The sequence below is a fragment of the Rhamphochromis longiceps genome, linkage group LG12, assembly GCF_057381845.1.
Source record: "Rhamphochromis longiceps isolate RC_006_pf linkage group LG12, R_longiceps_female_GT1.1, whole genome shotgun sequence".
NCBI classification, from domain to species: domain Eukaryota; kingdom Metazoa; phylum Chordata; class Actinopteri; order Cichliformes; family Cichlidae; genus Rhamphochromis; species Rhamphochromis longiceps.
In genome coordinates this window covers 39493067-39509701 of record NC_140568.1, presented here as the reverse complement: position 1 = coordinate 39509701, position 16635 = coordinate 39493067, and the positions used below count along the sequence as shown (strand labels likewise).

The 16635-nt window shown below is 42.6% G+C and overlaps 1 protein-coding gene across 2 annotated transcripts in view; it reads right to left on the bottom strand.

The window, feature by feature from the left end:
• Positions 1-16635, bottom strand: part of znrf3 (zinc and ring finger 3) — a 67729-nt gene that overhangs the window by 31721 nt on the left and 19373 nt on the right. The window lies entirely within an intron of this gene.

Below are 16635 nucleotides of genomic sequence, written 5' to 3'. Positions count from 1 at the left end.
TAAGCAAAATCAGGATTTATGTGCTTTCATGGATCTGCTGATCAGGCACATTTTTACTGAATTTCTACTTAGGGAAAGGTGCATTAAGTCTACTACCATTGTTACTGCTGGAAATGATTAATGCTGCTGCCATTTCTATTGTGCTTGTGCATACATGCACAGTGACTGGTTACATTGCATCTTCTCTTCTTAAATTGGAAAGTGAATGTTGACATTTTCTTCGAGCAGCATCAAACATTGTCTATCAGGTAACTTCAGGTGTCAACGCATACACAAGGTCACTAATATGCACCAGTTCTTTGCTTTGCAGAGCAAGCACATTCACATTGTTTACATATAAAGGAGGGCATAAATCACTGATTGATGAAGAAGGTTGGAAAAATGCAAAGTGGAATATTTTCAAAGAATAAGAACAAAACAAAACAACAAATTCTGTTCTACAGTTTGACATCAGGAGACGGCTAAAAGCTAATCCAATCACCAATCTTGTGGATATGCTAGAATGCACTCCCAAAAGATGTGTACGTCATGAGGAAAATTAAAAGATGATAAAAAAAAAACTAAAAAAAAACCCAAATTCATTCTAAGCGTGTAATTACAGGTTATTATATTTTTATTACATTTTATGTGTTATTAAGGGTCCTTCTTTTTCTTCACATACCCACAAAAATATAAAAGCTCTCCAGCACAAAACATCAAGAAACCAAAAAAGGAATGGCTAGAGGACAGCCATGACTGTCAGGCTGTAATTATCAGGAAAAAGAAAAAAGAGAAAGAAAAATAATCGGATTAAAAACTGTAACCAAGTGGAGTCACCAAAATCCTGGATCAATTCCCCACCTTGGCAACACAGCAAAGACAAGCTCGCGTATTAGCATTAGAACTGGGCCAAATGACCTGCAGGCCGCTTTCGTATTAACCCAGTGACCACGGCACCCCAATCTGTGGCTCCGAGCCTTAGGCTACTCTGGGCCGGGGGCTACTGCTGATGACCCAAGATACCCTTCTTCCACTGGTGAACCCTGACCTTTGAACCCCACTTCATCGCAGAGGGAGCAGGTTGGTTGTGCAGCAGGCCAATTGAAGAGAAATTCAGAAAGTGCCCAGTCACTTCAGTTCCACAACCCTGAGAGGTCAAGCCCCTGACCTGAAGGGGTTTTGGGGGAGGACTTAGCTAATAGTAATGGGGTCAAATGCAAATCAAGTGGACTAAGTTCGAGTCACAGGAAAGGAATGTGGACAACGTGCATCATGCTAGAGCTCCACAAGGTAGCATCTTCTCTTTCTGCCTTTAGGGAGGAAATCTGAATAAGAGGAATCGGCTTTAATAGCACGAAAGCAGACAGCAGAAATCATTTGCTTTTTGAGGTATCAAGGTTAGAATTACATTTAGAAAAACCTAATATGCTCAATTTATGCTCTTTATTTGCATTCCTAGATTGTACTAAAGTAACTTTTGATGATTAACTTTAGGGATGGTTGATATGGCCCAAACAGAATATCATGAAATTTCAGAGTATTCTCACGATAACGATAAATTTTACGATATGACAAATTACAAAACTACAAAACTTCAACTTCACAACTTTATTAACCTCATTCTACATGACCCATGTGAGCATAATCCACTGCCTAATGGGGCGACATGTTTACACCATGAAATTAGCATATCATGATATAGTTTTTTGGGACTTTAGAGCAATCTGAAGCCTGATTTAGGCTTCTAATAATTACTTGTACATCCGCTGAACTCATTTGAAACTTTGGCCATTTTTAACATAAGCGTCTACCATTGTTAACATGTCTGACAGAAAGTAAGTATAAGTCTCCTTTCATACTACATACACTTACTTTTCCACGTTTTCTCTCTTATAGCCTGAATTACACCTTTACAGGGAAAAAAAAAAAAATCCTCATCCTTGAATCCTCCTCCTCCTCCTCAGACCTCCCACACACAGACAAAAGTACGTGTGCTCAAACATGAAAGCTTAAGCTCCAACATTCAATCACAACCCTTTGAAACAAGTGGATCATTCTTGCAACAGCGCGCAAACACATAAAAAGTCATCACCAAGCGAGGCTTTCCTGACTCAAAACACCTTTTTACACATCCACAGGATGCAGTCACCTTGTCTTTCTGATTTCACATAAAACAGATTTTCAAAGCTGCCCTTTCTCTCGTTGTAGAGCAAAGCTTGCTCGGGTTGACCGTTCGCCTTAGGCTGACAGGAGCAGGCAGGCGGAGCAGGTATACATTACATACACATTTGGTATGATAATTTTAAAGCATATTTTCCCTCTCAGCTTTTGGAGGACGGCAAAATTGAAGGGAAAGACAAAGATTAAAGTGCGTAACTTGGTAAGTTTTCCATTCAACCAGCATCTCCCGACCTGCCCCCCTCCACATGTCATCACTGTACAAATCATACCATCTCATCTGCTCTGTGCATACCGCACACTGCAGTCAACTAAGGTAACATTTTAGATGTTATGTTAGATAAGGTGCAAGCGTGCAGATGGGAAAGACTCAGAGATAGTGTTGTGGTGGATCTACATGAGGACCGGGAAGCGTAGCCCTGCTTGCACTGTGATTATGACCTCCCTCTCTGGCTTGTCTAACAGCTTGGATGGTGGTGGGGAGCCCCGCCTGCGCCCCTGGTCCCTAAACACTAGGCCATTGTGCGGGGGCACTTGGACTCCAAATGGGACAGTGTTGTTGTTGTGCACCATGTTGTTATTTTAGAGGCTGGCCATTGCACCATTATCTCCACCACAGAGACTTTTTTTTTTCTTTTCTCAGATGTTGACGTATATGCGTTGATGGATGTGGGGATGGGGAGCAAAAGGAAAAGGAGCTCGGACTTGGATGAGAGATGAGAGGTGATCTTGCGAAGTGGGTCACAGCTACTGGCCGAGCAGACAAAAGATTAACGAGCACATATGCAAACGTGCGTTCACGCACACGCGCAGTTCCACGAACACACAATAAGACAGAGACTGTTCTCTCTTGTGTTCCAACTGCTAGCTTTCCCTGCAAGGCCCCAAAAATCAAACCAGCTCAGCCTGCTGGAAGCACCGAAGTGCTCCACTTTGCTCCGTTGCTTCGTACCCCAGGTTTGGAGGAAAGGCATAAGGCACTCCCTAAGTACCACAAGGGGGCGTCTCTTGTTCTACCCCATCTGTCCTGCCCCTTGGGGAGGCAGCCTTTCACATGAATATCTTGTTACACAAGCCACACTCGCAATAAAGTCCTGGCGGGGATTTGAACTTGGCTTGTCACTCAAGCTAGTCACAGCCCGGCACCGACCAATCTTACACCTCCGTCTGGAGAACCACCTGCAGACATTGTTAATATTCAGCACTGGTATAAAATGGAAATTGACGCAAACTTTGTTGTAGCAGTGCACCAGTTCACTCTGGTTGTTATAGCAACACTGGATGAATACATTTCATACTTTAATCTAAATATTTTCAAACACTTTCACACATTATGACTCATAAGAACATCACACAATCATCTTTCACTCAGAGATCCTTAATGGTCAAACAAGTGACCTGATAACTGTTGGTAATGGGATCAAAACAGAGCCGTGCTCCTTAAAACTCCCACCATCACCACTCGCACCCCCCAAGCTCTCAAAGGAAATCAAAATGCAAGTCACACCACTCAATGCCATTCTTCCCACTCTGTCTGTGACACAATTCGCTCAGCCTTTGATCGTACAACAACCACTTCTGCTGCTTCCCCATCCCGCTTCCCTCCCCTCCCCTTTGCCACACCCCTTTTCCCTCTCTCCTTCTAAATTATTGGTGGCCCCAGTTACAGCCCCCCATTACCCCTTTTCCCTCTTACACGTCCAAGACAGTCGCCCTACCTTGCCCTCGCCACACTATATTGTGCTTCTGTGAAAGTGGTAGTTACATTTTTTTCCCCTGTGCTGTGTATTAATGTGCTTTTTACAAATTCCATTCCCTCTGGTATCCTAACAAGATGAAAAATAGGAATGCTCAACATAAAAAGGTCATAATCAGCACTTTAACTCAACTTAAAAAAAATAAAAAAAATCCTGTTTATAACTCTTTCCAATCTATTTTTGACACAGAAAAATAAAAGGCTTTTTATTTTTTGCGACAAAGCACAAACTTCAAAAAGATTACTCTCCAATCGTGCTTTTAGCACCACCAGCAAGGAAAGCCTTGTGAACTGGAGGGGAGCTGATGCTCACAGGGTACCAGAATCTAAAATTCCAAAAGAAGCTGCTGAATTGCATGTTTATTTAAAGTGATGCACTTGCTTGAAAATGGTGCATTACAACAAGCCATCCATACTACAGCACGGCAGGAGCCAAAAAACATCAAAAGCAAGTAGGAGGGGATGATCCCTGAGCTAAACCGATCTATACATGTTTATAGACTTGCATGTACTGTCTGTTCTTGACACCAATATTTTACTCAATCTGAATTCCAACACTTCCTTTAATGAGCTACAGGCCGCAGACAATAAGCCTCGGTTACAACAAAGTGGAAGTGCACGACAGTTTGTATTTGAAGTTCTTGAAGCTGGCTAAATGATTAACCATGCAGATCTCTCGTTTACCGATTCCACCTATAAGTTTTGGAAGAGGAGCTGGCACCAATTTCACAAGCACACAAAATCCAGAGGAAGAAAAACCTGGGCAGGAAGCCAGTCCTCGCACCCACCTGCTTCCCCGGTGCCGTGCATGTGTTTACGTATCTCACTGTTTGAGAACAGGCGTAGGGGTTTGTTTGTAGCGTGAAACATATCGGGGTGACCAAGGGGTGACTTATTCACTCCAGTGGAAAAGCATCTCACGCACAGCCCCCGAGCCTTTGACTCAGCCAGGTCCTTCATCCTCCTCACCGCCATCACTAGGGCTGGGCCATATTATACCGTTCACGGTAATACCGGTATAATGTTAGGCAACGATAGGAAAATGAAATATCGCGATAGAATATGAGTAAAACGCGCATGCGCAGTGCCTTTGTTTTCATACGCACATGGCCGATTGTTGAGTGAAACAGATGAACCAGAATTGGTTTGTAAAAATGGTGCAACTTCAGTGATGTGGAACTGGTTTGGTGTTTGTCCGTCAGATACACAACAAAGCACATTTTTTTGCAGAACATGCAAGCGGCCGTCGTTAATGTTGTATTTGTCGGACTAAGATGCTCTTAAATCTGGGAGTAATCTGGGTCCTAAACTCAGTACACTTCAGGTCAAACAACACTGCAGCATCACTGAGAGTTAACTGTCTAAATTCTTTCATCTTTAATAAAACGATCAGCATTGCTGCTTTACCAGGTGTAACAATTCAGTTTAACTTCCAGGCATCCATGAAAACAAAAGTTATTACATTTAACGGAGTTAGAAGTTAGCAGGAAGCTAGCGGAAGTTAGCTCGCTAGTTTCGCTAGTTACCTAAGCATGATATAGCATGTTCTGACTGAGAGATTTCTGAAAAAAAAATCAAACGTACAGCTCTGCTATCACTTCCAACATAAATGAAGGCAGGAAACTAAACAGCAGTGACGTTTGTAGGGTTACTGAAGTTGGGCTAGCTGGTATATAATGATGTGCTACGTGATCGCTAGCGACACAGCTATGTTAGCATAACATAAACAGTGAAGCTGGAGGACGAACACTAAGGTTCCTCATGGTTAGAGACAAATGCAATCGCATGGCAGGATGCTGTAAACGGACCAAACGTCAGTCAGGAGAACAACTGAGATAATCCATCCACAATACGAGGTTAGTCATTAATATAGTGCAACAACATGGGAATAGAGCAGCTGCCAGAGAATTCAACATCAATGAATCAATGGTACAGAAGTGGAGGAAGCAAGAAGAATGAGTTTAATAAAGTTTGATTTATCTGACTGCTTTGTTTAGCTCAATGTGCCTTATGGTCCAAAAAATACGTACTGCACACTACAGTTTAATGTTGCAAAGCACCTCTTTTTAACTTCAGTGGATATTATATATGGTTATGCTCAGGATATGTCAGCCCATTTCTACTGGAAATGCCTTTTGGTTAAACTTTCAGCAAGGAATTTGCATTTGCACTGTTACATTTTTATAAAGCTTTAATGTACATAAAAACCAGCTTCTTGTTTAAGTGAAAATTAATGGAAGGTTGTCTTTTTGCGCTAGTAATGTTGTGGAGTTGTATTTTGTCTCGCATCAATTATATCGTCGGTTATATCGTTATCGCAAATTTTCAAATGTATATCGTGATAAATATTTTTGGCCATATCGCCCTGCTCTAGCCATCACTACCAAAATACTGTCAACTTCCTGGAATAACACACCGGTTTCTTGTGTTGATGGTTGTGGGGATGGGATGGCAAGGTGGGTATGTCTAATCACGGCTCAAAGACTCTCCCCTGGGAACTGTGGTGTCTTTGAGAGTCTCAAAACACAGTCATGAAAATGGCTAAGTCAGACTGGAATGCAACAGGATGTCCAGAGCCAGACAGGCAGAGCACACACAAAGCTCCACACACAGTTAAACAACCTTGAGCCTCAGTACATCTGCACACATTCACAGTATCTAGCAGTGAAAAACACAACATGAATCATATCATAAGGTTTTACTCAATAACGGTTAACAGCCTTTTATTGAGTATTTCAATTAGAAACTGTTACCTTCAAAGACAACACTGCATAATATGAAGGAATAACATGAATATAGCAATTAAAGTAATAATCTCATGTATTCATAGTAGAATTTATAGCTCACTCTTACTGCATGAAGGTGGCTGATTCTACAACTAAATTAAACTCATTTTAATTGATAGCTCACAGATTTTCTAAAAACTACCCATTCAAATCTTCCAGGTCTTTCCAGGAAAACAACAGTCATAACCACTGAAGATTTTACCAAGTAAACCAAATTAGCAAGTCTAAATTTTTCAGTAACAACTTCAAAAGTCTTCATGCAAACCAGCACATAACATGGATGCTCAATTGTGTAACATCCAGCTAACAAGCCGGGCCAAATCACACAAACCACCACAATGTCAACATAGCACCAGCTCCACCACCAGCCACTTCAAACTGTGGTGTGGTCAGGATGCAGTCAACTTCACCCCCAAACGCCCCTGCAAGCCAGACGTGGAAGGAGACTTCAACCAATTAGAAACACGCTGGTGTTTTACCCCCCCAGATGTCTTCTGCAAGTGTGTGTACACACAAGCACACCAGCTCTTAATCATAAGGCCGCAAATGAACTCTCTGCCCCAGTAAATGCAGGTCAGACTTCCAGTAAACGTATTAAAAGTGGAAGTATATGAGCTGCAGTTCCTGTGAGCCAATGCGGCTCAAATAAATGGGAAACGCAAATACTCATGGAAGCCGATTCACTCTTAAAAAGTTAGCATTTACAGAAACACAAAAAACAAACAAGCTGAGAACACCAACGACATTTGCGAGGCACAGTTTTCATTCGTATGACCTATAGTAGGTACCTGCAAGGAAAACATAGAAGTAACATCTGACTGAGATTCAAATGTCAAAAGGTCAAGCTGTCATCTGTTTACGTGAGATGCCTCTTTATTTTCTTTTTTGCTTCACATCACCTCTATTTAATTATCACGCATTCCCCACTGACTCAGAGAAATTGAATGAACCCTGAGGAGCTCAGACATCACGTTAGACACACAGAGGAAGCCAATCAGTCTGACACTGAGCCTTAATCCAAAAGATGACCCAAAACCCCCGAGTGAAGCAAGCAGTCTACCTCCTCATGCAAGTCGCTCCAGTTCAGGCTTTATGAGGTTAAGCTTCTAGTGCGGGTTGAAACGTGCGTGTTTAACAGACACTCGGAGACCTTACCAGGAGGATTTACACTAAGCGTCCTCAGCTGCAGACAGGTTACTTTAACCATGAGTCTTAGATGGGGACAAATCTGGCTACGCATGAAAAATTAGAGCAAGTTAACCCTGATCTTGAGAATCCAATTAGCTGATTAATTGGGGCGACTGGAGCTGAAGAAGTAGAGTGGGTTGTCTGCTAATTGGAAGGTCAGTGGTTCGATCCCTTGCTCATACAGTCCAAGTGTCAAAGTGTTCTGGGGCAAAATAATGACCCCTACCCACTCAATGCATCCATCAAAGTGTGTGTGTGGTAGCTATGGTTTACTTTGAACTTAATTTGCTCCACAGTACATCAGACTGTGGCTAAACAAAAGTATACGTCAGCGAGTCTTCTGATCCCGCTACACAAGTTCAATGTCAGATCACACTGAGGGGGGTGAGCACAAGAAAGGAGAAAGAGTTTTGAATTGCAGCCTTCTATGTATAGCATGCACAAATAGACTTACAAACTCAAATGCATCCAGTAAAACGCTACACACACACCTCCCCTTTTACAGTCACTCTTTGCCCCTCTCAATCCCTCTCTGCCCCTCTTTCCCAGCACTAGAAATAACTTCAAAGAGGGCTGGTAGCCTTGAGGAGAGAGGGAGCGGGATCCAGTTACAGTGGAGCATCTGGGAGGGCCATACAGGTGGGGCTGACACTCCTCCTCCTGTAACATTATCGCTGTAAAGGGATCCTTCTGCTTCTCCTCTGAAATAATGAAGACTTCCTCCCTTTTGTCTTCTCCACTGGGACCAAAAGAACAATTAGCCAAGCTAGCCATCTTTTATTTTGGTGGTATAAACCAGCCAACAAAGGCAGGGCAATAAACAAAATAATGTTGACAGAAAAAGGATCCAACAATAATAATTACATGTTGGACTTTGATCACTTAGACTTAAGAAAGCTGTAATGTCAAGGCCATGCCCCAAGCGAGCCAGCTTTGTGATACGAGCCTCAGAGCCGTCATCAACTGTCCGTTTGCCCCCCTCTACTCCAAGTCCACCTCTTAAACTCCCCTGAAAAATCACCTCTACACCATCTTCATAGCAACGGGCAAAGCAAACAAGTGTCATGGTTTCAGTGTGAGCAGGGGACACTGGCAGAGGACACCCAATATCATGTAAATGTCCTGATATGTAGCACAAGGCACTAGGGTTGACAGCTTTAACACTGAGCAGGACGCCGAGCTTGTGACTCTATTAACTCTCGGCGAGTGCATCCCGAAACCATCAATGGCGTGTGTGTGACTGTGTGTGTGTACGCACACTCAAAAGTCTCTCTGGTGTCACTTTCAGCTCTTCAGTCTTTAAAACCTAGAGTGACATGAACAAAGGACAGGCTGACAAAGTTCAGGGGTCAACACTGGGTTGGATGGCACCATTTTTTGGGGGGAGGAGTGGAAACAATTGAGATCATGGTGATCAAAGAAAGGAACAACAGCGAGCAAACATATTGTCTCCATGTGCAAGATGCTGCTGTCCTTATGAGGACAATTATGAAAGTAGGTGAACACATGCATAAATTATTTGTCGGCATCAAGGTGCCACTGTGAATTAATTAGCATGACTAACAGTGTAACAAGCAAAGGGAAATGGGGCTCATTAAATCTATACAGCACGCAACTGCACAGCTGTAGTACAAAACTCCAACATAATCTTTTTTCCACAACTGTCCTGACAAAGTTCAAAGTTGGAGATGATGTCGCCAAAATAATTATTCGATCAAATCAAGGTGAAAAATCCCAAAGTGACACAATTCTTAGTCATTATGTGAAACAAAGAATTTGAGAAGCTGAAATAAATTTGGACTTTTCATTTACTTGTTAAATAACGTACAGGATCTATGTACTATATGCATTGCCCTCAAAACATCAGCTATTGATGGCACTCGCAACAATAAAGTGAACCGTGATCAGCATTTCAGAAATTAAGCTGAATACATCAGATAGTTACCGAGGCAACCAGAAACCGGAAATGTCCACTAGCAATCAGCTGTCAGCAACAAGGTGATGCGCTACAAGAAGATGTTTTCTTGTGTAGATGCCTCTTAGATCTCAGTACCACAATAAAGCAATCATGGCCACGACAACACAGCACTAAATACATGCCAAGTATTTAAGTTATAGCTACGTGGCTAACCACCTCCATCCTGCATCACTCATGGCTACGAAAGAAAGCTATTATTAGTTAGCAACCGTTAGACACCTTGGCTTTACGTTTATATTATTTATTACAGACTGCAATCAAGACAGAACAGATGACTGCACCTCCCTCATCCTGGTTCTGCTGGAGTTTTCTTCCAGTTGAAAAGGATTTTTTCTTTCCCACTGTCACCAACAGCTTGCTCACAGGAGGTCATCTTATTGTTGAGGTTTCTTTCTAATATTGCTGGGTCTTACCCAACATACCATATAATATAAAGCACCTTACGGTGACAACTACTATCAATTGTTTTATATAAATAAAATGGAATTGCAATGACACATCTAATCAGGACAGTGTTTTGCTATAAGAGAAAGCTTGCAATTCAGCTGAGTTAGGAAAACTATCCGGGAGAAAGCTGGCTCCATTTTGATCCTCAAAACTAAACAATGGTTTCTGAATTAATGATGCAGAACATAATTTCGCCCCATCAAGTTCCCACTTGACCAGATGGGCTTCACTCCAAATGATCCCATTCATCTGGCTAACGTCAGCTTACCTACTAAATCCAACAATTGCTTTTGCTTGCAACTCAATGTAGCATCTAGCTGAACAGGCTAAGCTGGTTTTTATCATTTTAATTCAGAGCACCGCCCCCCTTCCTTGTGTTGTTTTTGTATTGTTGCTGGTCATTTTTTTTGCCGTTTATTACTAGTGGGCTCGATTTCTACATTAACAATAGCTGGTACTGCTCACTTTGAACACTGCAGGGGATAAAAGACACTTTGAGAAATGGAACTCAGGAGTAAGGACAAAAGTCACATCCTTCAGATTTTTGTGGCAAATGTGACCACAAAAATCAGTTGCCTTTTAATAGTTCACACCCTATTAAAAGGCAACTGAGAATGCTGAGGAAGGTTGCATTAAAAAAAGCTTTTAATACATTAAAAAAAAGAACAATAAGCACTTAAGTGTTTTTGATTGTGTTCCACATTACCAGCATTAAGTGCTCATGGATTGTTATTATGTTTACCACCAGCACCACCCCAAATATTAGTGGTATCCCCTGCTGCAGCGAGCCCGGCTCATCCTCCTTCAACTCTCTCCATAAAACAAAAGTCAATGTCACTACTTAATGAGCAGTGATTAATAATGCTGCAGAATGGCCACTGAGCCTAGGGAGGAAGGAGGGTGAGCATGCTTGGCGCAGCCTGCCTGCTCTATGTGTGCATGTGTTGGAGGGCTAAGGGGTTGAGGCTGCTAAAAGTGGACTGAGAGGAGGATTGCAGTCATCAACACCTTGGCTATGAGTAGCCTTTGATGTTGTGCGGCATCTTTGATGGCCCCGGCTATGGAGGAATGTTACTCCCCCCACCCTAAAAAGCTTGCAGAGCTGTGGAATGCGATGCAAGCTGCTGCCGCTTGGCCCGCTGGAATGGGATTAGCGTATAGGCCCATGCTACCCTTCCCCTCCTTTACCCCTCCCTTCACCCTGCCCTCAAATGTCCAGCACGGCAGCAACTTCGTCCAGACCCCGAAGTTTAAGCATTCATCAACCCTTTTGTATTTAATTAGTCAGAAAACACAGTAAACCTCACAAACATTCTTTTAAAGACTTTTAAGTACGAGCATTTTCGTAATCTGTATTTCATTTATGATGTAAAGAATGAGAATACAGGCGAACAAGTAAACAAAGCTTTGCTCGGGACTGTGAATTCAACTTTATGACCGTCACATCAGACTTTGATCAATAGATAAAACTGCAGAAAACTGCCAAATTTTGGACATGCAGTATGTGAAAGAAGAAGCAGAGACAGCTTATGGAGCTCGTGCTTGTCTGCAGCAATGCAGCATCAGAAAGATGCTTTCAGATATGCAGTTTAGGCGATGGAACCACTTCAGATGACCAAAGTCACTTGTGAAATTTGTATAGCAACCTTGGCATATCAAAGCAGAGAGCCAAACGTTAAATCAGCGAGAGACGATGGCCTCCACAGTGTTGGGGTGTGCGTGCGTATGTGTGACAGTTACAGTGTGAGATGAGTATTATAATCCAGCTGCTCTCAAAGGAGGGATACAAGGCTTTCTCCAAAGGTCAGGTTCATTTTGTCCTTGCACACACTTAATGTAGCGAATGACCTTCTGCACGACAACTGCACAAACAAGCCGTTTTGGCCTTGCATGCCGGTGTCTGTCAGGGCTTGGCTAGACGAGGCCAACCTGAATATTGGCTCACACCACACAGTGTGTTTGCAGAGGATTGCAGCTCCCTGCCAGTCAGAGCTGAGAGGAATGTGAACTGGACTTACAGTACATGCGCATGTTCACACACTTAAATGAATGTGTACAAAGTGGGTTTCATACAGTAAGAGCTACTCACCCCCCCTCCCTTCCACCTTACCTCTGCTTCCCCTGTGGCCACAGGGTTTTGGGAGAGAGAACCAAGGTGGGGAGACAGCCAGCATTAGCGTGGTTTCAGATTTCAGCTGCCTCCAACTTGTTTTCTTTAGGAAACACTTACTGGGGTTCCAAATACACCAGAGGAAATGCTCAGCTACATCACTTCCGGGTCATATGGCTAAGGTCACGCGGCACTTAGAGCGAAGAAGATGAAGAGCGGGGACACCATTAAACCACATGTGGAATGTGTTATGCGTCGCCTGCAATTAGCCTTGTGATTCTGTTTGAAATGTAGAGACACTTAAACAAAACAGGGAGGAATATGCATCGGAAGAGATTTGTGAAAACTGATGAACAGCCTCTGACGACTTCCCCAAGTCTGCTTTTTTCTTGGCTTGCTTGGCTTTTTCCTGAACCCTCTCTGTCTTTTGATTGTTCTCTAGTTTCTGTGATTGGCTGCACAATCACCTTTCATGACAAACCAGAGGGAGAGAAGGAAAGCACAACCCAGAAGCTCACGCTCTCCAACTAGCTAATGATATTCCACAGGAAACGACAATAAACAATAAACAAAGACAGAGCCATTTTAATGAATAATGGGAAACAGAATGAAGAGTTCTTAGGTGGAGGGAGGGCTGTTATCAGCCTGCGGCGTTCTACATACATTCCTTAAGGGAAGATCCTGATGGAAAGAACAAGGGCAAAGGAAGCTATTTGGATGCTTTCCAAACTGCCAATTATGTTCTCGTTGTTGTAGCTTCTAGGAAAAGCCCGGGTCACATGGACACAATGCGTATACAATATGTGCCTCCAGAGCTTTGCATGGTAAACATAGTGGAATATTTGCTGATAAGTAAAAAGCGCTTGAGTCTCCAGCTCGGTAAATACTTTAGTCGCACTTTTTGCAACAACTACATTTAAGTTATCCCCATTTTTCCCCTTTTATGCAAAATGCAGATGCTAAATATTCACACTGACCTTGACTGTGCACCAGCTGAAAGCTATTTTATATTTGTATATAAAACACAAGGACTCCTGTGACACATGGGTTTATGTCATGTCGAGTGTCATTGCAACCCTTTCCCTGAACTAGAAAGTATGGAGGCCAGTTTCCGCCACAAAAAAAAAAAAAAAAAAAAATTATCCATAACTCAAAATTTCGACTTATTAACTCGAAAAAATTTCGAGTTAGCTCTGCCAATCAGTAATCTATGTGGAATGCGCGCTCAAAACCGGATCACAACTAATTGGCGCTTTTTAGAGTACGTTTGCTGATAGTAACGCCATGTGATTCAGCTAATAACACAAGGATTTCATCATTTGTGAAGTCACGCTGAAAATAATCAGCAATTTGTGCATTCATGACTGGCTGTGATACTGCTAGCTTAGCTGTAGCGTTTGTAGCTGAGGGCTTCAGCTTCCGGGTAACAAGGAAATGATGTCAGTCACGTAGATTATTGACCGGCAGCGCTAACTTGAAATTTTGAGCTATTAACTCAAAATTTTGAGAAAAGTCAAAATTTCAAGCTACTTTTCTCAAAATTTCAAGTTAATAAGTCGAAATTTTGAGAAAATAACTCGAAATTTCAAGAAAGATTAGTTGAAATTTTGAGTTATGGATACTTTTTTTTTTAGTGGCGGAAACAGGCTTCCATAAGAAAGTCATCATTTTTACATAACTGAAAAGCTGACGCTGCAGTCTTGACAAGTTGCTCCTGGATGTTTTTGCCTCAAGATCTGATCAAAGAAATCGTATTGTAAGCCTAGCTGCAGCTTTTTCTGTGGGGCCGTTCATGTTTTGATGAGGGGTAGCCATCACTGCATCATAGCCTTTTAGTAACCACAGACATGGATCACATCAATGACGTCTCCGAATACTAATATAAAGATTAGTGATATATAAATTACAGGCACAGTCAAATTCTTTTTCTGCATAGTTTATTAGTTTGTTAGCAAGCTGTGGTCAGTGCCCAGGGTCAGCCATGATACGATCCCCCCCAGCCCTCAGAGAAGACAGGGTTTAGGGGCTTGCTCAGAAACTCAAGCTTTTGATCAGTAAGCCAGAGCCCTAACTGTTAAGCCACACTGCCTCAAAGGAAGCCAACAATGATTCGGAAACACAAATATGGTGGAAGCTAGATTTTCTGTCCAGCTTTGGAAATGTGTTTTCCTGTCTTCTATTATTCATTAATGTTCTCATTGTAAAGAGAATTATGAGGTGTGGGCTGTTAGTTTGGCAGACACCTTAGAGACATCACACTTATTTTCTATGAATCCATCTGAAGAAATAACAGGATAAAGTCATCACAAAGCTAACTTAAAAAAGACTGTTTTGTTTTTTTTAAATCCCACCATACTTCTCATCTAAAGTTTCAGTTTAAAGCGCCCTTTCAAAAGATTCTTTCAAGTATTAGGAGGTCTGGGACAAGAGCTATGCTAGGCAGAATAGAGGTGGGATAAACCACTGGTCCAAACTTAAAAGCAGCAGTCGTCTCTGCGTGTGGTTTTTGAACCTCTCCCTGTGCTTTTTCTGACCAGTGATCAGGTTAGACAAGTCCCTCTATTCAGAGCTACACAGCAATACCGATATCCCCAAAGAGAGGGAGGAGGGTGGAGAAGAAGAAGGGAGAAAAATCCCATCTGAGAGATTAACTCACAGCACCCAACCGAGCCAGTGCTGGGTTCACTGGCTCACTCGGTGCTATCTTGCGCACTAGTCTCGTTCTTAACCAAAGCATGTCTTTGATACTCGACTAGAAGGAATCTGGAGGCGTTACAGGTTTCTTTTGTGCTCTACACTGCAGTTTGTGTGTGTGCGCGCGCATGAGTGTGTGTGCCAAGGCTGGGATTTCTTTTCTTTACCCCCCCTCCTTTCCCCCCTCCTTTCTATTTCACCCTCTTCCCTCTGCCTTCATCTCCTGCTCCCCTTCCCCCATCCCAAACACCAAATCAGTCAATCATAAACATTTCCTCTGTTTTTTGGGGGGGGCTTGCAAAATAAAATCCTCATAAATGCTTCTCCTCCGTCTACAAACTAACTCTACCATTGAAAGTTTCAGAGCCGCTGTTCCTGCGTATCATATTTTGATGTTGACCGAAGGTGGTGACCACTTCAGAAGAGTGGATTTTAGACTGAGGTGGTGGCGGGGCAGGGGGGTTTGGTTGGGGTTGTGTGGGTGAGGTTTGACTCCCCTTGGAGATTTTCTTAAACCCATTACATCAGCTTTTTTCTCCTTTATGGGCTCCAAGTCCAGGGCTTTTGTGAGGGTAGAAAATGACCTAAATTGACATTCAGAATGGTCGTGGTTGGTTAATTGTGGCCAGGCATTTTTGGCATAAATAAAACAAGATTCCAGAGGCCTCCTCCTTTAAGCCTTTTACAGATTCTGCTTTTTAGTAAGCACAGCCCCCAATAATTGTGAAGTGGTCATACCCGAAGCCACGTGAGCTTTCTCAAATATGCTCAAACCTTGCAGATCAAAAGAGAGGAGTGTGTGCTATCAGAGTGATTCTGAGAAGTGATAAAGAAAAGAACAGTAGAATATCAGCGAGCAATTGCTCAACGCCCACATTCTGATTCACCTTTTGTAGAAACTTCTGTGGTTTTTCACCAACTGTGCAGTTTTTGCATTTCTGCTTCCTCAGTGGCCAACATATTAAGCGTTCCCCAGCTTTCATGGCCTCTTTGTGGTGATCAAAGTGGCACATCCGCATGCCGTTGCTCTCTTTCACTTACAAGTGCATGTTTTTCCTACAGATATGATCGCAGAAGTTGACATTTTGAGAAAAGCAGTCAACACAAGCTCTTCCCAACAAAAGGGAGAGAAGACTCAAGAGAAAAGTGTGAAATAAGAAATGAAACACCAGTCCTGCTAAGCTCTACCCACACATTCTAATCAAAAGGCTTAACAATGGCTGGCCTAAAAAACATAAAAGAGAGAGGAAAAATTCAAAAGAGGCCACTTGCTGGTGCCGGGCAAACTGATCAGCTGCACATAGACTGTCAAAAGCTAGTGGGAATGTCAAAAGCACCACTGATCTCTCTCTTTCTCCCCTAATGTGATCAAACAGTGGTTCGTTCCCGAGAGGAGGTCAAAGAAAGAGAAGGAGAGAAAGTGAATGGGAGCTTTGGTGCGCCATAGGAAGCCGGCCACCAGCAGCATATCCAAGCAGTGAGCACAAAACAACATGCTGTCTCTCAAGCTTCCTTTCAC